Source organism: Hyaena hyaena, unplaced genomic scaffold (assembly GCF_003009895.1).
Source record: "Hyaena hyaena isolate Hyena2069 unplaced genomic scaffold, ASM300989v1 scaffold_313, whole genome shotgun sequence".
NCBI classification, from domain to species: domain Eukaryota; kingdom Metazoa; phylum Chordata; class Mammalia; order Carnivora; family Hyaenidae; genus Hyaena; species Hyaena hyaena.
The window spans coordinates 578,708-601,255 of NW_024080945.1; the positions used below are offsets into that span (position 1 = coordinate 578,708).

Here is a 22,548-nt window from a genome sequence, read left to right on the forward strand (position 1 = left end):
ACAGCTGCCTTTAGGTTTAAACTTTCTGAAGTTGGTGGCACGGGTGTGGGTGGGGTGGGGAGGGCAGACTTCACCCAGATTCTGCAAGTATCACTTGCTTAAATAGAACTAACCACACAACGGGGCGGTGTGCTGGCAGCACATGATGGAGAAGGACTTCGCGGGCGGCCTGGAGAAGCAATCTGCTCCAAAAACGCAGAGGCTGGGCGAGCCAACACTCAGAGTATTTTTAACTAATGTCGTTTATGCCTGTCTCACTAGCCAGAGTCTCGGCAATCATTCCGCAGCACGAGGAGGTAATGTAGTCAGAAGGCACAATGTTTCACCGGGATACTTATCTAGTTATTTAGGAATTTTTGCACCATTGAGCAAAAACTTTACAATTCAGACAAATGGATAAAGCAGAATCAAAGAGACCCAGAGAAATAGAAAACAAACACAATGAATCACATGGATATTACTGCTAGAAGAGAATGCTAACAGGAGTAAAAAGCCAGGTGATCTGTGCTGGGGGTCTTAATTCCAAACTATACTTCGGAAGTCTAAGATTTACTCAAGAATGAAGGACAAAACACACGAGGAGACACAGGAATACTCTCGAAATGTTTCCATGCCCATATAAGACACTGAGTCATTCCTGTGAGGTAGCTGTAATAAAAGATACGAATGCATGACTCAGAGAAAGCTAACAAAGAGAAAGGTTTTGAGAAGGGTAGGTGGTGGGGAAGGTAAGTCTGAAGTGTTGCCTTTACAATGCAGAGATTTTCTCAGGAAGCCAATATTCTAATAAAGTAGAATGAAACAGCAATCCAAAGAGCCCATCTCTGCCTTGTTAGGAAGCTCTCCCAATACCAACTGGATTCAACATAATCTGAAAATGAGTACTGTGTTGACCTTGGCACTTCTGCCCAATACAATTATTTAGCTGCTATTCTAGTTCATGCTCTTAACAGAAGCTATTAATGACTCAAATGGTACTGAGTGTAGTAAAGTGCTCACCATCATCAACCATTAGCCATTTGCTAACATTTCAACCCTAAGTATTGTGGTGGATGGAAGGTAGACCAGCTGGCTGGTAGAGTAGCAAGTGAATGGGTATTAGTGTTTAGGGAGGGAAGGACTTAGGGCAGACCTCTTTAGTGGCCAGCGCTGTAGTTCTACTCTCTGTTTGCATCTCTGACCAACTCTCTGGCCATTGAGGGACTAGATGAACCAGTACAAATCCAGTAATATCAGAAAACAAACATTTTATATCTATTTAATTATTTTTTAATGTTTGTTTATTTTTGAGAGACCGAGTATGAGCAGGGGAGAGGCAGAGCGAGAGGGAGATGCAGAATCCAAAGCAGGCTCCAGGCTCTGAGCTGTCAGCACAAAGCCCGATGTGGGACTCAACCCCACGAACCACGAAATCATGACCTAAGCCGAAGTCAGATGCTTAACACATTGAGCCACACAGGTGCCCCTAGTTAATCATTTTTTTAAAAGAGTAACACCCAAAGCCATCAACAGATGCCTGGCATCCCAGAGGGGACACTCTGACATTATATGCAAAAAATAAAATAGATTTGACGCTATTCTCTAGTATAAACAAATCCAAGAGATACTTGGTTCTTAGATGTGACAGAAGCAAGCATTCACCTACTCGGGCTTTGCGAGGTAGCAGCGTTGTAGTAAAAGACTATTTACCTCTGTGCCTCATGCGATAGGAAAAGGGACTACGTGTTCTTCACCTGCTTCCCAGCCGCATTCGGGGGAAACCAGGAAATGAAAAAATACTTCAGTCTGTAAATTCCTTAGCTTTAACATCTCCATCCCAACAGTTACAAAGATGTCAGTAAGATTATAAATGTGTGAGACTATAACCTTCTAAAAATGGAACCAATGTGCAAATATATCCCTATTAACTTGTATGCAGGTGAAAAAGACAGACACTCCATTGAGAGGAATATTTTTTTTTTCTTTTTGATGTTTCTTTATTTCTTTTGAGGGGGGAGGGTCAACGAGAGAGGGAGAGAGAGAGAATCCCAAGCAGGCTCCATGCTGTCAGTGCAGAGCCTGAGGCGGGGCTCGAACTCATGAACCATGAAATCATGATGAGCTGAAACCAAGAGTTGAAAGCTTAACAGACTGAGGCACCCAGGCGCCTAGGAAGAGCATCTTAATTATCAGCAAATACTATTTTCTAAACAGTCTCTTTGCTATTTGAGATTAAGATATGCATAAAATCTGTTACAGCTAGTAATAAGATGTAATTTTTTTCCAGCTTGATTGAGATAGAATTGATAAATAACACTGTATAAGTTTAAGACATACAGTGTAATGATTAGACATAGGTGTGTGTACGGACACATAGAAGTCCACACAAGTTTTGAAAACATTACAATAAGGTTAGTTAACACATCCATCACCTCATACACTTACAATTTTTTTTATGGGGAGAATAGTATCTGCTTTTAATGTTCTTCCTACAAACTATACAGGAGAAATATATGGAAAGATTTATGGAGACAACGGCCAAGGGAGCAGATGACTCTGCGATAACCTGACTCTAAATCCTACAGGGCGTGGGCATCTGGGACGGCAAATTTTAACATCTGCAAAATGCTGATCCTTTTCCTAAAAAGTACATTCATTTTTTTCTCACCCTGTTTCCATGTTCTCATTACCGCTACAGGGAAAGGCCCACGAGGAGAAAATCCATCCTTAGCTTTTCTAACAATTAAAACTTATCAGAGAAGGCAGGAGTGAATAGGAGCAGAACAGCTCCATGATATTTTTGGCATTGTGATTTTACATTCTTCATGGGAGCTCCCAACTCAGCGTCGCCAGAGTGCCCTGCTCGCCCCGTTTTTTAATCACTGCTTCCCTTGCGTCTCACGATTATTCATGCAGCCCTGCTGAATAATTTGTCTTCCCTCTGCCTGTCATAACAACAAAGCTCAGAGGCAGGAAGGAACGCCACTTAAAGGCAGGTCAGACAATGATGTAATGAACAGAGCAAGGCGAAATGTTATTTCAGAAAGCCCCACAGAGCAGGAGATGGGCTGATTTCTTGGGTCATGACATTAGCAGGAAACTACAGTTGCTAAGGCATGAATGTCTAAATCAAAATGTTTGCTCCGAATGAATAGAAACACGTATCTGCGTTATCTTCTCTGGTGAAAGTCAAAAGTTTCCTATAAGAAATTTTAATTAGAAATGAATTTTAAAACGAGCTTGGGAGAGGACTCTCTTCCATCCCACACTAAGCAAGTATACACCTTTGCCAAACTCTTTTCTCCAAAACCCAGTAATGCAGGAAACAAAGTCAACCCCACAAAGAACTAAATTCCACACGTTAGGCGCTAGGGATGTAAAGGTGATTAAACCCAGTCTCCACTCACAAGGAGTCAACTGGTTGAGAAGGTCAACAGATAGTTTTCTGTGATAATACACAGGACAGTTTGTGGGTTTCTGTGAAGCTTTGGTCACAAGTCCAGCAGAGACACAAATGAGAGATGTCTTCTTCTCCCTTCCCCCAAAGACAAAGAACCAGTTGAGTAAAGGTCTGGGCCTCAAACTCATGACTGCAGAGATGAGAGCCAATGCGACATGGCTTTTAAAATATGCTCTGTAACAGATGCTACAAAAGCCATGTGATCAGCAGTATCTCCAGCTGTGAATAAGAGAGGTATTTTTCACTTCGGTCATTGTGTTTTCAGTTCAAGGAAGGAGGTCTTGTCATAAATGAGAAGTTTCTCATTCTGAGTTGCAGACACGTTTGCTGCTTTTACAGTCTTTAATGTATAGTCTCCCATGTCTGAATAACCACTGAAATGTGACGTGCTGGGTTTAGACACGCGCATCGACCCAGCAAAAGCAAATGCCAAAGTTAATAAAAATAGAACATTAGTGCAAGACTCCCACCTGTACCTAAAGGTGAATTAACTTTGGTGCTGCGGTGCCTCCTCAAGTTACTTAACACTCAGATGACATATGGGAAACATTACAAGAAAAAAGAAGTGAAGATAATAAACATCTAACATACTCAGGTAAAACAATATAAATTAAGAAGACCTGCCACTCTCAGGGGCACCTGGGTGGCTCAGGTGGTTAAGAGTCTGACTCTTGGTTTCAGCTCTAGGTCATGATCTCACAGTTAGGGAGTTGGAGCCCCATGTTGGGCTCTGCACCAACAGCATGAGCCTGCTTAGGATTCTCTTTCCTTCTCTGCCCCTCCCCCCATTTGTGTGTGCATGTTCGTGTTCTCTCTCTCTCTCAAATAAATAAATAAACAAACATTAAAAAAAAAAAAGAATTGCCACTCTAGACCAAAGCCACTTCCAGGTTTCCACTAATTCTGTCAGGACAAAAGCCACACCTTACCCATATTTCTATCTCCAGCATCCAGCACACACCTTGCAACAGAAAGTAGTCACTAGGAACCACAATTGATAACTTCTTTAAATGCACACGGAGGAGAGAAAATATTAAAGACCTGGCTCTCGTGTGGGTTTACTTCCAGCAATTCAAAGGCTAAAAATACTGATAGCTTCCTATAGCTAAGAGTTTCTACAAATTAAGGCGGGTGTACCTGGGAAACAAAGTCTCAGGGCTCAGGACTAATGACTGCAGATACCTATTCCCCAAAGCTCAAAGCGGAAAGTATGATTTGTGTGGCATTTGGGCTCCTTTCCATATCCAAAATAATCAGTTGCACAAAGTAGGTTTAGTCCCAAAACTGTCTGGACTTTGTTCCTTCACCAAAATCTGGGTTCAGCATGATTCCTGACCTCTACCTCAAACTGGCGATTTCAAACACAAAGAACCTCACTCAACAAGAAAGTAATGTCCTAAGTCAAGGCCAGGGGAAACACAAGAGCCAGAATTAGCAGAAATGCCACAGAGTAATGATTCTGATGGCCTTATAATGTTTCTAAATATCTAACATATTCAACCTGCTTCTCAAAATCACAAGTTTAAGTATACTTTCTCAGATTAAAAGTACCCATCTTGTTGAAGAGAATGATAGTTTTCAGGAAGCTAAATGGTCTTATTATATAGATAAAATACGCCTTTTTTGTCTTCCTAGATAAAGCATAACTTTTCTCTCTGCTGTCAGGTTTGGCTCAGAAAACCTGGTTCACAGTCTGGGAGACCCAAAAACTAATTATTTAAAAAAAAAAAAAAAAAGACGAGTCTTAAACTGACCTACTTTGAAAGCCTGGATGCCTTTAAATTGCCAATGAACTAAAGCCATTCATGAGAAGGGAGCTTTTGAATGCTGAGAATGTTCTGTGGGGCTCAGTGCAAAGATATTTGGCATAGACGACTATAAATATTTGTAAAACTCTGGGTAAATGGACAGTGCTTGACCACACTCACACCTCACTTCCAGCACAGTAGTGTAGGAGCAAGTTATCTAGGGTGATTGGTTTGGGGGTTTCTGGGGTTATGTTTTCTCCTGTTTGTTTTAAATAAAAAGTCAAGCAGCCTGATGCTGGTGACTCGACATCTTTTTTTATACTTCCACTCTCCATATACACGTTAGCCTTGTATCTATTTACTCATGAAGGCAGTTTCAATGCGTCAGAGGCTACTTTAGAAACAGAAGGGGCTTTCTCTTTCCTATTTCTCCAAGTGTGTGCCCACCACAAGGGAAAAAGAGATCAGTCACAGGTGTGCCAGGGTAATACAGGAGGGGTGTGAAAACGTGGCCCTGGATTTAATACACGTACCCCAATGTGGCCCGCGGATCTCCTACATCAGTCTTTCTTGCCCGCCCCCCCCCCTTCCTCAAGATAGTTTCAGAAATATTTAAGGGGCTGCTACTTATGAAAAGGACTAGGGTGGGGAAGAGAGGACAGGGTCAGACGAAGGAGGGGTCAACAAAGCCGTGCGATCTGAAAGGGACCAGGGACCAGGAGGCTCACCGCCATGCACCCTGCAGCAGCCAGATACTTTAATTAGCCAGCAACTCCGTGAAGGCTGGCTGGGTTCCTTTTGCCTCTAACCCACACCCTAAAAACTGAGTCATCTCAAAGTTCATTTATTTTGCTTCTGGGCCTACCCCCCCCCCCAATCTGCTGCTTCATAAATGTGAGATACATTGTTCTTTAATTCAGCCCTTGCAGAGTTCAAACTAACATCCGGAAACGCTGCCTTAGAAGAACACGGATAATCCTATGGGGACCCCCAGCTAACGTCTAATCAGATACTGCAGCAGAAAGAAAGAAGAAAGTGACCCACCCCAGTGAAAGCATGAAGACAGAGGACGTTTTCCCAGACAGGGAAATGCATTTCTGAGAAGTCTGAACGTAAGAAGTGTAAGCATCAAGGAGCAGGCTCCCTGCGGAACCCCCCAAACTCGTAAGAAAACCAAAAGGTGCCCCGAGAGGAGAAAACCCAAGATCCCTTCCTCCTCTCTTCTGGAACAGGAATCCCTTTCATTTTAACTGAAAACTTGAGAACCGCAATATGGGATCAGGGTCTCGCTCTGTCTTATCAGCAACCGCTTGACCAAACAGTCACGACAGCGAACGGCCAAGACCCCATCTCAGCGCCATCTGTGCAGGTCAGCGCAGTGCTGCGCAAGGTAAACACCGGAGCCGATGCCAACTCCCGGTCTCCCCTTAGGAAAGACCCGGGGAGGTCTGCCCTAACCTTGACTTTGCCAATCGGCGCATTTCGCAGCGGCCGTTTGGAGACGGAACGAGTTTCCCTTCTACCTTTACCCGGGGGTACAGCGTCTATTCTGAAAAGTTAACAGGTGGCTCAGGCATTCGGGATGAAGCCCACGCGGCGCAGGCAGAGGAGGCGGAACAGAAAGCTCGAGACCATGGAGTCCCGCTCCACGCCTGCCTCGCCGCGCGCCCCCGCCCCGACCCGACCCGCCCGCGGCCGCCCCGGCGCTTGGCGACACCTACCTGGCGGGAGGGCTCGGGCCCCCGGGCGCCGCCGGGGCTTCGCAGCAGCCTGGCCCGCGCGCCCCGGGGAGGCGGAGCCAGATCGTTCCCGGCGCGGCCGTCCGCGCTCCAGCTCCGCACCCCGCGGGGCGGCCGCGGGACCGGAGGGGGGAGGGGCAGGGGGAGGGGACCCGCCAGGCGCGCGCGCTGCCCCCCCCGCCCGGCGCCCCGGGCCGCGCGGAGCCGGGGCGCAGCTCGCCAGCGGCGGCGCCGGCAGCCGCGCGTGTATTTATACAGGAAGCTCAGGCGCCGCACTTCCTACTTCCCATCTGGGTCGCGCTGGGGCTGCAGGTGATGCGCTTTTAACCCCGCGCGGGCCCGGCCCCCACCCCAGGCCCTCCCGCGCTCGCCCCGCCGCCCCGGGCCTCCGCCGCGCGCCCTGCCCGGCCGGCGGGTGTGGCCGCACCCTCGGCGTCCTTCATCCTGCCCAGACCCGGACGCTTCCCCTCGCGGCCTCCAGGGCGTGTGGTTTCTCCGCACCCCTCCTGCCGGGACGGGACACCTTGGCCCCCCCTAACCATCCGAGCTCTTGATCCCGCCTTCTGCTGCTGCTGGGAACCGCGACCCGCCTTCCCAACTCGGCCGAGGGCCGTTTTGTATGGGGACGCTTCCCCGTGCGCGGCTCATCAAAAAACACCTTGCACCTGATTTGGCCGGGGGGGGGGGGGGGTGGTCTGGTGAGGGGGTCAGAACGCAGGCAAACCGAATCAGGACAGGCTTCGTTCACCTCCTAAAAATAGAGGCACGCCATGACGACAGTGGTTTTGCTTGAAGTGCTTTACAGAAAAGTTATGTGGGAGCCCACTGTAACCTAACAGGTTGCATTACGTTAAAGAAAAGGTGACACAAAAATCCAGAAACTCTAGGGAACGCTGTGGTGCGCCTTCCTCACTGCAAAACCTTGGATGCTCCATGGGTGTGATGTTTAAAACACGATGATTTACCTATTCAATCCCTGCACCCCATGCCACCCCTCCTCCTCCAGCCCACATCACAATCATAGTCCCAAATCTATTGAACCGTTGCGATTTAGAAATGTCACTGCTCTGATGCAGGAATCGTTCTGTACGGGCTGCTCGACTTCACGGTGCTTTTGCAAAGGCAGTCCCGAATGTGCTTCCTAAAAGGAAGGGACCCGCACGCCCTTTGTGGAAGGGATCTGAGCGTGCCAGTCACGTAGCGGTGAGCACCGTGCCGAACAGCACAAGTACACCGCTTCTCAGCCCTCCATGTTCAAGAGAACCCGCAGGTCAAATCCAAGTGCTGAAGAACACAGCTATCCGTGCGCCTGATGGCAGGACAGGCCCGGACCAGTCCACTGGCAGCAGCAGAAGGGAAGGCAGGCAAGGAAAATGAGACAGTAAGAGAACACGGTGGGGAGGAACCGTCAAAGTAATAGAATCAGGGGACATTTGAGATTGAAAAGTTGTTCTGGCTACTTTTGTCCAAATGCCTAATTTTCAAGACAAGAACCCGATGTCCAGGGAGATTTAGCTGGTTGGCTGGAACCAGATATGGGCAGTGCTGGAATGAGACCTGAATTTGCATTAGGTGAAAAGGTGCCTGTGAATAACCACCCCGTGGAGTCTAACCTCAAATTTAGTGGAGCAGCAGCTTAGCTCTAAGAGAATCAACCTCCAGGTATTAGAGTAGTGACCACTGCTGATGGACTAGAATCAGGAAAGAGAAACAAAGCTCCTTCTGAGAGGTTAGTTTATTCATTAAGTGTCAGCATGAAAGTTTGGCGCCTTAAACCAAAGTTCAACACAGAATCCATTTTTAAATTACCATGCAATTAAGTTAGAATCTTCTGTCAACAGGATAAAGCAAGAAGCCGCTGCCATGAAAACATATGTTAAGCAATAATCGTGCTACCTGCTGAGCCAAATGGCGGGGAGAAAGGGGAAAAAAATGTATCATTACATAACATCTGCATCGATTATTTTCACCATGCAGGTTTATAAAAATCACATTAAAATGTTAATCTGACTAAGTAAACATGTAGAACACCATAGTATTCTGTGAACAACTCTTTCAGCTCTGCAATAAAATACCTAGGAATAAATTTAACCAAGGAGACAAAAGCCCTGTACACTGAAAATGTAAGAGGTTGATGAAAGAAACTAAAGGTACAAAGAATGGAAAGATGTTCTGTGCTCATGGACTGGAAGAAAAAATATTGTTAGAATGTCCAACCTTCCCAAAGCAGTCTACAGATTCAGGGCAATCCTATTCAAAATTCTGATGGCTAATCTCATAGAAATAGAACCTACAATCCTAATAGTTGTGTGGAACCACAAAAGACCCCCAATAGCCAAAGCAGTCTTAAGACAAAGCTGGACACATCACAGTGTCCGACTTCAAGCAATATTACAAAGCTAAGATCAAAACTCTTTCAGATCTGCCAAATGCATCTATAGTGTGCATTCTTTCATTCTCTCGAGCATTTATTGATCTCCTCCCAGGCAAGCTGCTAGATGCTAGAAAGGCAAAGATAAATTGGATGTGGTCCCTGTCCTCAAAGAGCTTAGTCCAGGGAAGGAGTCAGACAAGAAAAACAATGATTAGGGTACTATGATGAGTGAAATGGTAAACACGGTGTTTTATGGGAGCACAGAAAAGAGCAGTATAGCTGAAGGAAAGGGTTGGTGAAAATAATCAAGAAAGGCTTTCCTGAGAAAGTGACTCAATGCTGAGTCTTCAAGCAGCTGAGTGGGGAAGGTGGAGGGAGGAGAAAAAGCCAGAGGCAACAGCCAGGGCAAGGAGCTAGGTGGTGCTTGTCAGAAGTCAGAGCAGATGCAATCAGGATAAGAGAATGATGGCGTGAATGACGTCTGGCACAGAAAGGAAGGGGACAAATGGAGGGAGATTTGGGAAAGAGAGGTGATGGGGCCTGCTATCTGGCTGGATGTAGGGGGTGAGGAGGAGAGAGGAGCCCGGGCTACTGGTGCCACGGACTGAGAGTAAGAATAGAGGAGGAGCAGTCATATGGAAAAATGATGATTCATTTTGAATCCTTCAGCATCTGAGGTGCCTCTGGGACATACTGGAAGACTTGTCTCATAGGCCTTCAACAGAGAGGTCTGGGGGTGGAGTCTTTTAGGAATTACCATCATTTAGGTAGTGGTATGGGTGAGCTCTCCAAGAGCAAGATCACCCACAAAAGGTAGGATGCTGTATAGGGAAGCAAAGGCTTTGGACCCATACAAACTCCATTGCCCGCTCATTACTGTGTAAACTTAAACAAGTTTTAACATACCCCAAACTCAGTTTTCTCATCTATAAAAGAGGAATGATGATATTCATCTCATAGGCTGTTACCAGGGTAAACGAGGGGTTTGTAAAGTAGCTAGCACAATGCCTGTTGACTCCACCTCAGTCTGTGGGCAGTGAATGTCACCTTCTGGAATTGTGCAGTGCACAGCCTGCTCAGCTGTACAGCATGGCCCTGTCCTGATACACATAAGAGTTCGGTCAATGTTATTCATCTAAGGAAGGAAAATGGGAAACAAAAAGAAAGGGATCAGAAAAGAGAACCAAAGGAATGCCATTATTTAAAGGGTAGATAAAAAAGAGCCCTCGGGGCGCCTGGGTGGCTTAGTCGGTTAAGCATCCGACTTTCGCTTGGGTCATGATCTCGCGGTTCGTGGGTTTGAGCCCCGCGTCAGGCTCTGTGCTGACTGCCAGCTCAGAGCCTGGAGCCTGTTTCATTCTGTGACTCCCTCTCTCTCTGACCCTCCCCTGCTCACGCTGTCTCTCTCTCTCTCTCTCTTAGAAATAAATAAAAAACATTAAAAAAAAAAAAAGAGCCCTCAATTAAGGGTAAGAAGGAACTACTTCTTTTAGACCACAAAAATAAATGTCACATTTGATATCTCAGACTCAGAAGTAAAATCCAGCCCCTACAATCTATAAACATATTTTTTTCTGATCAGTAACAACATGATATTACAAACTGTCCACATGAGACTGCAGTCATGTTCATATTCATAATAGAGAATCATTTCCTAGTCTGAATTACATACCTCCCTAAAGAAAAGGCAAACAAAATCTTCACATTAATAGTAAGTAATCCAAACTGTAACGGGAATTCCATTAGCTTGTAACATACCTAAAGTCATATAAAAGCAAAACCAAAATAAACCCAAAGCATAAAGTTTTGCCTACATATGAGGCCAAAAATATATCTAGAAATAGAATTACTAGCTTTCTCAACATGTACGTGTAAGATGCTACATAATACTCTATACCATACTATATGTAGTATATAATATACTACAGGTCCTACACAGGAAGAAAATCAAGTGGAATTTCTTTTCAAAATTTTCTTTAACTATATAAAGAAAAATCAGGGCACCTGAGTGCTCAGTAGGTTAAGGTTCCAACTTTGGCTCAGGTCACGATCTCACGGTTCGTGAGTTTGAGCCCTGTGTTGGACTTTCTGCTGACAGCTCAAAGCTTGGAGACTGCTTCATATTCTGTCTCTCTCTCTCTGTCCCTCCCCTACTTGCACTCCGTCTCTCTCTCTCTCTCTCAAATATAAAAAACATTTAAAATTTTAAAAAATCAAGATTCATTCTTATGCAGTTGAAATTACTCTTCTAATATACCTTAGTAAATAAATTAGTAATACATACCTTAGATGTGACACTTCAATTACATCCTGTGCTAAAACTTAAATTAAAGGAAAAGATTTGTTCAGTTTCAAAAAATCCGATGAAAAAACACAAGTATTGAGAAACCAGCTTCTGCAATAAAGTACAATTCTGTCCACAGGAAAACATTTAAGGCGAAGGTCACAGTGTTCCGCCACTGACAATTTGCCCATGTCCCATTTCCAAACAGCTATAATTTTATTTGCATTTTTCTGGTGCATCTAAAGGTGCTCATTTATACATTCGATCAACATTTACTGAAGGTACAGAACTAAGCGTAAGACACAATACAAAATAAGACTTAAGAACACTACAAAATAAGAGGATAGAAACTATTCCAGATATACTCAGGATGACATGATAGCCATCCAATTACCTCAGACTTGATAACAGAAGTCTTCAAAAAGCTGAAGACATGTCATTTGGTTCTACTTCATCCATACAAGAGCATCTGAACATCTCACACACCAGGTCAAAACCAGCTGAGCCCCAACAAGAGAAACTTGACCAAAATAACCTCAATCCCATTGCCATTAGGCCACATGAGAACCCATCATGACTCAATATAGAGAGCTTAACCAGAGAGCAAGTCTCCGAAGGATTCAGTCATTCAAGACTCTTATCATCCACCTACAATACCAGTAGCAACCCGGGGTTATCGGCCAATGAGAAAATGGAACCCAGCCCTCTTGTTCATCACCTAACTGCAGAAATAATTACTGTATTAGCCCTGACTTAGGATTCTGCACTAGAGGGGTCCCTGGGCGGCTCAGCCAGTTAAAAGTCTGACTCTTCTTGATTTGGGCTCAGGTCATATCTCACAGTTGATGAGACTGAGCCCTGCACTGGGCTCCACACTGACAACACAGAACCTACTTGGTATTCTCTCTTCTCTCTCTCTCTCTCTCAAAATAAATAAACTTAAGGAAAAGATTCTCCACTACAAAGTCTGATGAAAATAATCTTGAGGATCCTTATATTTGCAAAGATTGCATTAATCCTTCTACTAATACTAACATCTCCTTCGAATTCCTACATATCAGTCAATGAAAAAAATATCCCCAAGCAATGTTGCCATAAGTCTTCATCCCAGGCACTGTACCAAATGGTTGCCCCCTTTCCTCTTCCTACAAAATAGTTAACCATAAAGTCTTCAGTGGAACCAGAAGCCAGATTGAACTAAAAAATACTATCTGCAATAGATCAAAGAAACCAAAATTAAGACTGTAGAAGCCATGGCTAGATGAATGCTGGGTTGAGACATGCAGGTAGCTTGAGGGGGAGGGATCCTAGTCTGTATCCTGCAAGAGAAATAGATCCCCTACACTCGAAAGCCTATTTCCTTTCCCCATCTACCACCTTACACCTGATGCTCTACAGATGTTCCTCAGCATATCTTCAGAGGGTTGACTCTTGTTTCAGTATAACTTCCCAGAGCCCATGCCACAGTGCCATCCACCCACCCATCCTCAGGAGGAGCGGCTCAATGACTCTGCTAGGTATTAACAATTGTAGCAAAACTCAGAGTATGTGCAACAATGTCTGCATGGCCAGCAGAAGAGAATCTGAGAGATCCTTCTTAACAAATCCCTGTTCCTTAAGTGTATCCTTCCCACTGCCCTTGGACTCTGCAGGGGAATCATAGATTATGAAATACACAAAGATCTGTTTAAATAAGCAATCATCGTGGTCATGGGGCAGCTCTTTGCAAAGTGCTTCTTACCAAGGGCCTCCCAATAATTTTTAAGCTCATATGATGCCTGACCTTCATAACTATACTTACCTCGTGGAATTACTAGTTACAAGTAATTAGGATCTTGTAAGGCCAGCAGTGAAGAAATAATTTACTGCCCAGAGTCTTCTTTATTCGGATACATACATCTTTCTTCCTCCTCTAACCCAGCTTTCTCTTTATTTCTCAGCTGTGGCACCTAGGGGGCATGCAAATGATTTCTTTGTCTTTCTCAGGTGTCTGTCAGAAGTGTGTCATAGCATCTTTTTTTCAATTTCCACTCACATCAGCTCCTCACTCACCATCTAAAGCTAACAGCCTAGGGTGTCTTATGAGTATTTTTCTCTGTGCTCATTTAATCACACTGTGTATGTGTGCTCTCTCTCTCTCTCTTTCACACACACATACTCTTTTCCATTTGCCTTTGGAATAGTTAATATTTTTCCTATTTGTAAGAGCTCTTTGTAAATTATAGATTTTGCCTGAAATACATTTTACAAACACTTTTTCCAAACAAAGCTGATGTCTTGACTTATCTTATGGTACTGCTTCTACAAAATGATTTTTGATTAGACATATTCAGATGTGCACATCCCTTTTCTTAAATAACTTCTGGGGTTTTCGGGGCATGTTTTTAATTAATTGTAGACCAGTTGACGTATATTAGTTTCAGGTCTACAACATAGTGATTTGATAAGTATATGCATTATAAAATGCTCACCACAGTAAGTGCAGTTACCCTCAGTTACCATATGGTGTTATTACAGTATTATTGACTATGTTCCCTCTGCTGTACTGTTCAGTCCTGTGACTTACTCACTGTAAGTAACCGGAAGTTTGTAGCTCTTAATCCTCTTCACCCACTTTGCCCATCTGCACCCACCGCCCTCCCCTCTGGCAACCACCAGTTTGTTCTCCGTATTTAAGAGTCTGAGTTTTTTGTTCGTTCATTTGTTTTGTTTTTTAAATTTCACATATAAGTGAAATCATATGGTATTTGTCTTTCTCCGTCTGAATCATTTCACTTAGCATTATGCTCTCTGGATCCCTCCATGTCATTGCAAATGGCAAGATTCCGTTTTTTGTGGGTTTTTTTTTTACAGCTGAGTAATATTCCATTGTGTGTACACCCCACATCTCCTGTATCCATTCATCTATCAGTGGGCACTTAGGTTGCTTCTATATATTGGCTATTGTAAATAACGCTGAAGTAAACATAAGGGTGCATATCTTTTCAGATTAATGTTTTTATTTTCTTCAGTAAACATCCAGAAGTGGATTACTGGGTTGTATGATATTTCCGTTTTTAATTTTTTGAGGTACTTCAATACTATTTTCCACAGTGGCTGCACCAATTTACATTCCCACCAACAGTGCACAAGGGTTCCCTTTTCTCTACATCCTCCACACTTGTTACTTCTTGTCTTTTCAATACTAGCCATTCTGACTGGTGCGAATCTGAGATCTCCTGACCTCCTCATGGTTTGGATTTGCATTCCCTGATGAGTGATGTTGAGAACCTTGGATTTTCTCATATTGAACCAAAATTGTATCCTGGAATGATATCTTCTTGATCACATTGTATTGTCTTATAGTGCTATTAGAAGTATGCTGGCTTCACAAAGTGAGTTGGGGAGACAACTTATCTTTTTCTACGATCTAGAAAAGTTTAAGTGACCGTGCAATTATCCAACTCATAAGGACAGAATTTCTCATTCAAATCAGGACACTTTAAGAATGAAAGAAGATGCTAATAAATAATTAACATCATCCTAACTCTTAAAATACATAGTGATTGGCAAAACAGTTGGTTTTATTATATTGATGGGCTGACAGAATGGTTCAATCCAAAAACTGTTTTCAGAAATAAAACTGTAAACAAATAAGACAGCAGCATGCTTATAAACACAAACATTTAAAACAATTTTTAAACTTCTTTATATCAATTTATCTTAATTTTTAAAATACGGCAAATCGCTTCTTGGCCTTTTGGCTAAGATCAAGTGTAAAAATATGGCAAAGATAATTAGTCTTGGTGCATATTCAAGTACTTTACTCAGTTTGTTACTAACATTGAATCATTGCTATTTTTATGAAAGATGTTATATTTTCATTACAATCTTTTAAATTGTTTTAATAAAAATTCCTGCAATCATGGGGCACCTGAGTGGCTCAGTCAGCTGAGTGTCTGACTTCAGCTCATGAGTTCAAGCCCCGCATCGAGCTCGCTTGTGTCAGCACAGACAGCTTAGATCCTCTGTCTTCCCCTCTCTCTGGCCCCTCCCACTCTCTCAATAACGAATAAACATGTATAAAACAAATTACTACAATCTTCTTTAAAGGTACATTTCATACTTAATACATTTGAAATTATTGACCCCTTCAGTTGACTCTCTGTAGACCATAATATTTTTAATTGAGAAGATACCTTAACTTCAGCGCTCAAATACCTGGTAAGCTCAGAGAAAACTCTCCTACACTGAGTGTATTCTTAACTTTTATTTTTATATTAAGACATATAAATATTTAAGCCACAGTATTTTAAAAGACATTGTATTTTTGCTTGTCATACCTTTCTTTGAGAAATAAAAAGAAATACAAAAAAATTCATCAGAATGAATTGTATCTACTTATTCATTATTCTTTTTATTGTTTTATCAAAGTTAGATATCTTGAAATCACAAACCTTCTAAAATTCAATCTATTTTGAATTCTTGAGGAAAACACAGTGTATCCTACAAGAATAGTATTTGCATCAAAAGAATCCACAATGCTAGATATTCCAAGTGCAACTATTAAATTTCAAAATTAAATCTTGCATACTGTGTTTGAATTCTTATCATTGACTTTGCTCAGTTCCTACCTCGTAAGGATAAATTCTAGTACCTTCCTGTTTGTGACCTTTTTTCCCACAATTGCAATTTGCAAAACTCCAAAACTTGAATGTTTATTTTGCTTGCTCCATTAACTATTACCTTGATTAAAAATCTCTAGGGGCTCCTGGGTGGCTCAGCCAGTTAAGTGTCCAACTCTTGGTTTTGGCTCAGGTCATGATCTCACGGTTCCGGAGTTCGAGACCCACATGGAACACTGACAGCGTGGAGCCTGCTTGGGATTCTCCATGTCCCTCTTTCTCTGCCCCTCTCCTGCTCCCATTCACTCTCTCTCTCACACAAACATTAATAAGTAAACTTAAAAAAAAAATTCTAACTGATTTCAAACAATTTACAACCCAAATGATTTCAAACAAAATACAACCCAAATTTAGAGGACTCCTTTGCAAAAAACACAAATGATCAATACAATTGACTAGCGTCGATTTACAAAGCGGTTCTTCAAAATATTTGTAAAATCTGATTGATATCGGGCTGTAATGACAGAAAACACATACTCAGCTTCCTCACAAAAACATTCTAGTTCAACAATTTAGTGTGTGTGAAAAATATTTGTAAAATTTGGCTATTATTCCTATTTTCCTTGCAGTTTGTTTGAAAGAAATAATGACTTCTCTGTGCAATTACATGTGCAAATTTCTGTTCCATAGACTTCTCATTCTAGTAATTCCATTGTGTGTATACTCTGACATTGTGCCCCACAAAAATGCGTATTTCTATTCTCACTGAAAAATAAATCATGATCAGCACTTGCCAGGGGCAGAGTGTGAGCATGGGGTGTGACTCCAAAGAGGCACCAAGGAGCTCTTGCAGGGGTGACAGAAGCATTGTAAAACTGAATGGCATGGACGCTTGCATCCCTGTACAAATTTACTGAAAATCTTCCCACTGTGCAAGTAAAATGGGTAAAACTTCTTGTATATAAATTTTACCTCAATAAAGCCATTAAAAATATACATTTCGGTTTTAAGGTTTATTTATTTATTTTGAAAGAGAGAGTACGAGCAAGGGATGGACAGAGCAAGAAGGAGACAGAGAGACTCCCAAGCAGGGCTTGATCCCACAAACCGTGAGATCCTGACCTGAGCCGCAATCAAGAGTCAGATGCTTAACCAACTGAGCCACCCAGGCACTTGTAAATTTCATTTCTTGTTGGTAAACTTTTTCAACAAATTTATAATAGAACTCACAGTAATATAGAACATTTAAACTTCTGTGGAATGATTTTCCTAAAAGCTTTTCTGAATTATATGAAAATAATGAAACCATTCAGGTAAAAACATTCACTGATTTTCTTTGGGAAGCATCTGGTAACATTTACATGAAACTGGCATGGTCGGTGTGTTAAATTCTCTTCTGCTAATGGAGCCAACAGATCAACAATGGTGACTTCACTTTTCATGCATGTATAAGCAACCAGAGTTGAAAATGAGTGGAATAGATTTAGAGGAGCCATATTTCACAGAATAAAATTTAAGTACACTGAGTACTGCAGGTGTTAAATCATGATTTTTGGGCAAAGTACTCTTAAAATAATTGCAAACTTGGGGTGCCTGGTGGCTCAGCTGGTTGAGTGGCTGGCTCTTGGTTTCGGCTTGGGTCATGATCTCATAGCTCATAGGTTGGAGCCCCGAGTAGGCCTCCATGCTGACGGTGTGGAGCCTGCTTGGGGTTCATTCTCTCTCTCTTCACCCCCCATTACTCCTCTGCTGATGCTCACTCACGCGCTCTCAAAGTAAATAATTTTAAAAGTAATAATAACGTGCATTTTTAAAATAGATACAGAAGTTGCTTCAGTTGATGTGTGAATTACACACATTCATCCCTATCTTTCTTAAGAAACAGAAACTCAGTACTCAACTTTTCATTAAACGTTGCACTTCTTTAGCTGATTTTCTGCAAAGGGGGATTCTTCCCAAGTAAACTTTCAAGTTAGTAAACAATAAAATAGATAGTTATCGGTTTACACCACACAAAAATGACAAAACCACCGCACAGAGAACATTCAGACTTCCCACACTTCACACTGGCCAAACCCAGGGTCAACCCAGCAGCTTCATGCTCTTGTAGGCCACAGGGGCAGGGGAGAGGGGATGGCGGTACTGACTTGTACACCGTAGCTGGAGGGGCCAGCAGCCTTGAGTGCCTTTCCCAGCAGCCGCAGGACCAGGATGCGTTAGTTGTCCTTAGCCACCAATGTAGAAACATGTTTCATCTTATTAGCAAGTGTTCTGCACGCTGCCCCTTAAAGGGAGCTGTAAGTTAACTTGCATTTGGAGCGAACTGTGGGGAAACAGAGTTCTACCTAAGCATGTGTTAAAGTAAAACACTCTTTACAACATGCACTACAGAGACCACGCGAAAACCTGGTATCATGAGGTCGAGGACCACTGCCCCCATCTTATTTTAGTGCGTGTGAAAATAATAAAGTCCAGGACCAAAACCAGATGGGACAGGCCGGGCAGGTACCAACTGAGACTTCTGTTGATCTGTTTGAATTTTCTACATGAGTCAATTTTGGTCACTTCTGTGTTACTTCCAAAATTGCCCATTTCTTCTATATTTTCAAATTTGTTTCTGTAGAGCTCTGCACAGTTTCCACGTGTGTTTCTCAAAATTCTTTCTGACTCTCCTGTCACTGTGGTTCTGTCTGTTGCCTCGTTGCTAATCTGTATATTTTTACTTTTTCCAATTTTTTGTTTTATTTAGCATTTCTGCTTTTTTTCTATTCCATTAATATCAACTTTTAATTTCATCAGTACCTCTTTTTTTATTTTTTAAAAACTGTTTATTTCTTTTTAAAAAATGTTTATTTATGAGAAAGAGAGACAGCGTGAGTAGGACAGGGTCAGAGAGAGAGGGAGACACAGAATTGAAACAGGATCCAGTCTCTGAGCTGTCCACACAGAGCCTGACGCAGGGCTCAAACACAAACTGTGAGATCATGACCTCAGCCAAAGTCGGCTGATTAACCGACTAAGGCGCCCTCCCTTTTTTTTTTTCTTTTTGAGGGAAGCAGGGGTTTCATCAGTCTCTTTTTTTTTAAGTTTATTTATTTTGAGAAAGAAAGCACATGTGAGAGCCAGGAAGGGGCAGAGAGGGAGAGAGAGAATTTCAGGCAGTCAGTGCAGAGCCTGACGCAGGGCTTGAACTCATGAACTGTGAGATCATGACGTGAGCTGAAAGCAAGAGTTGGTCACTTAACCAACTGAGCCACCGCATGTCCTGTCAGTCTTTTCCTCATAAAAATATATATATAATGGATATTGTATATATATTACTGTTTTAAGTTTCCTTTGACTAAATTTTTGGGTATGCCCTAAAAATTGAGTATACAAGTATAATTGTTACTGCTTTCTAAAGAATTGCCATTTCTTAGTTTTGTTTTGTTTTTGAGAGAGCAAGAGGGAGAATGAGTGGGGGAGCGGCAGAGGAAGAGGGAGAGAGAGAATCTTAAGCAGGTCCCACACCCAGCACAGAGCCTGATGCAGGGCTCCATCCAACAACCATAAGATCACGACCGGAGCCAAAATCAAAAGTAGGAGGCTCAGCCGACGGAGCCACCGAGGCATCCCTGTACAATTTCTCTTTGATTTACTCTTTGATCAAAGATTTACCTAGGAGAGTATTTTGTTAGTTTCAAATGGCATTTGGGGGGGGGGGTCGTATCTTTATTATTATTTTCCAATTTAACTGAATTATAATTAGGGAATGCGATCTTAAAAATCTACCTTTTAGGGGCGCCTGGGTGGCTTAGTCGGTTAAGCGTCTGACTTTCGCTTAGGTCATGATCTCGCGGTTCGTGCCCCGCGTTGGGCTCTGTGCTGACTGCCAGCTCAGAGCCTGGAGCCTGTTTCAGTCTGTGACTCTCTCTCTCTCTGACCCTCCCCTGCTCACGCTGTCTCTCTCTCTCCTAGAAATAAATACAAACATTTAAAAAAATAATCTACCTTTTATATTTGGTATGATTTTGCTTTGTTTTTGTCCAAGTGAGTTAATAAGTCTAATTCTAGTAACGAGGGCTTGAAAAATCGCACATCTCCAAAGAAATGCTCCCTTAATTGTGTCTTGGTGATGCGCCCTGGTAGCCTGCCCTACTCATCTAAAGTCTAAATCCCAGTAACAATGGTCGTGCCCCAGGGTCCCACTGCAAAACCATTCCAACTTGCAAATCTGGAACCACTACACCTCTAAGTAGAAAACAAGGCAATTAATTATTTTTAACAGCCAGATGATTGTATCACCTTGGAATTTAATCAAAACAAACCAAAGGCATGCCATGCTCCTGGATGGTGCCCAGCAAACTTCTAGTTAAAGTTTTTGTTTTCCAACCTGGCATCTCAACTCCTCCCCAGCATAAGTAGGCACAGGGAGACACCGGGCAAACTGCTGCTCACCTACTAATCCAGGAGGAAAACATAGTCGTGCGCATCAAGAGGGCCTCAGCATGATTCACGGAAACCTTAGGGTACAAGGGGCTAGAACTATTTTTAACTGTAAGCAACTGCTCAAACAGGTAGTCCCGCCAAGGCTTTGAAGCATCTGTGCTCACATCAGATCAGCCCTGGTGATCGAAGACTCATACAATGAACACACGGAATAGAGGAAATCTTGTTTAAAGTCACCAAGGAAATTCCAAACTCTCAGCAAAGAATTAGCGGATATTTCAACAGATATACACTTGGAGACAGGGTGTTTTTTGTTTTTGTACAGTTTCTCCCCAAAGTTCATACAGATAAAGTGGAAGTTTCCTCAGGTCTGGCACCATTGGGGGGGGGGGGATACCCATTATACTGTTGAGCACCTACCGTGTGCCAGGGAAGCTACTTTGTACAAAATATTTTGCATATATTATCTTTTTAAAAATTTTTAATGTTTATTTTTAAGAGAGAGAGAGCATGAGCAGGGGAGGGGCAGTGAGAGAGAGGGAGACACAGAATTCGAAGAGGGCTCCAGGCTCTGAGTGGTTAGCACACAGCCTGATGCGGGGCTTGAACTCACGAACCACTGAGACCATGACCTGAGCTGAAGTCAGACACTTAACCAACTAAGCTACCCCTATTATCTTTTGCATCTTCATAGAAATAGTCATTATAGAAAAATGTCTAAGTTTAATCATACTTTTTAACATTTCTTTTAAGTTTATACCTTTTGAGAGAAAGAGAGAGAGAGTACAAAGAGGGGAGGGGCAGAGAGCGAGGGAGAGAAAGAGAGAATCCAAAGCAGGCTTTGCACTGTCAGCACAGAGCCCAACGCAGGGCTTGAACTCACAAACTGTGAGATCATGTCCTGAGCAGAAACCAAGAGTCTGATGCCTAACCAACTGAGCCACCAAGGCACCCTTACATTTTTTCAAGTTTATTTCTTTATTTGGGGGTAGGCAGTGTGGAGAGAGAAAACCCTAAGCAGGCCCTGCACTGGCAGCATGGAGCCGGACTCAGAGCTCGAATTCAAGAACCATGAGATGATGACCTGAGCCAAAATCAAGAGTCAGACGCTTAACCGGCTGAGCCACCCAGAAGCCCCTGTTTAATCACATTTTTAAATAATTAGTAGCTATGTATCAGAAAAGGCTTGTTAAAATATAGATTCAGATATAAAGTTATCTTGTGATATGACTACTTAGGGTTAAATGATGACTCCAATATTTTGTCGGGTAGAATCCCCTAAAACTTGTAAGATCTCAGCTTGTGATTTCTACAAGCTTTCCTTTCAAAAACAGACCAACATAGCCACCCATTTACTCTGAAGTAATCGTTACATAAAATTAAATAACTCACCTAATCCAATGACTTATGAGATCCAATCCCAGCTAGTATCCTACCATCAATTAGAGCATCATATAGGTAATTCTGGCCAATAACCTAAGTGATTTTTTTTATTGGGCACAAAATCAAAGGAACGTGCAGCCTGCCTACCTTTTCAGATGCATCTTCTTCCCTTCTCACTCTGCGTCTATGTCCCAGCCACATAAAAGTATTTTCAGGGGCTCCAAATATCACATTCACTAATTCCTCTGGCTCTCTGTGTGCCCATTTCCCGCACCCACCCCCACCTGATGAGCAGTTCCTCTGTGCCCAAAATGTGACTCAAGGTGTAACTTTTCTGGGACACACCCTCTCCATTTCCGCTTGCCTCCTCCCCCATAAGGAGACGGGGTTTCCTCTGGCATTCCATCCTTAGTACATACAGTGCTCGTACCCTGAATGAAGCAACTCATTCGGCAAACATTTATTTAGCTCCTATTGTCTCCGGGGATCTTTATTAGGTGCTGGGAACACAAAAATAAACAGAACACGCAGCGTAGGAGAAGTCAGACA

The 22,548-nt window shown here is 42.8% G+C and overlaps 1 protein-coding gene across 3 annotated transcripts in view; it reads right to left on the reverse strand.

Moving 5' to 3' along the window:
• The window catches only part of RNF144B (ring finger protein 144B), a 103,115-nt gene extending 80,950 nt beyond the window's left edge, over positions 1-22,165 (reverse strand). The window contains exon 1 of one of the 3 annotated variants that reach the window (XM_039248592.1): positions 22,147-22,165. The gene's annotated coding sequence lies outside the window, so the exon portion shown is untranslated. Of the gene's footprint in view, positions 1-6,908; positions 7,233-7,353; positions 7,371-22,146 lie in introns of those variants that run through there. The other 2 variants (XM_039248594.1, XM_039248590.1) reach the window with 2 other exon arrangements.
• Between the last annotated feature and the right edge of the window lie 383 nt (positions 22,166-22,548).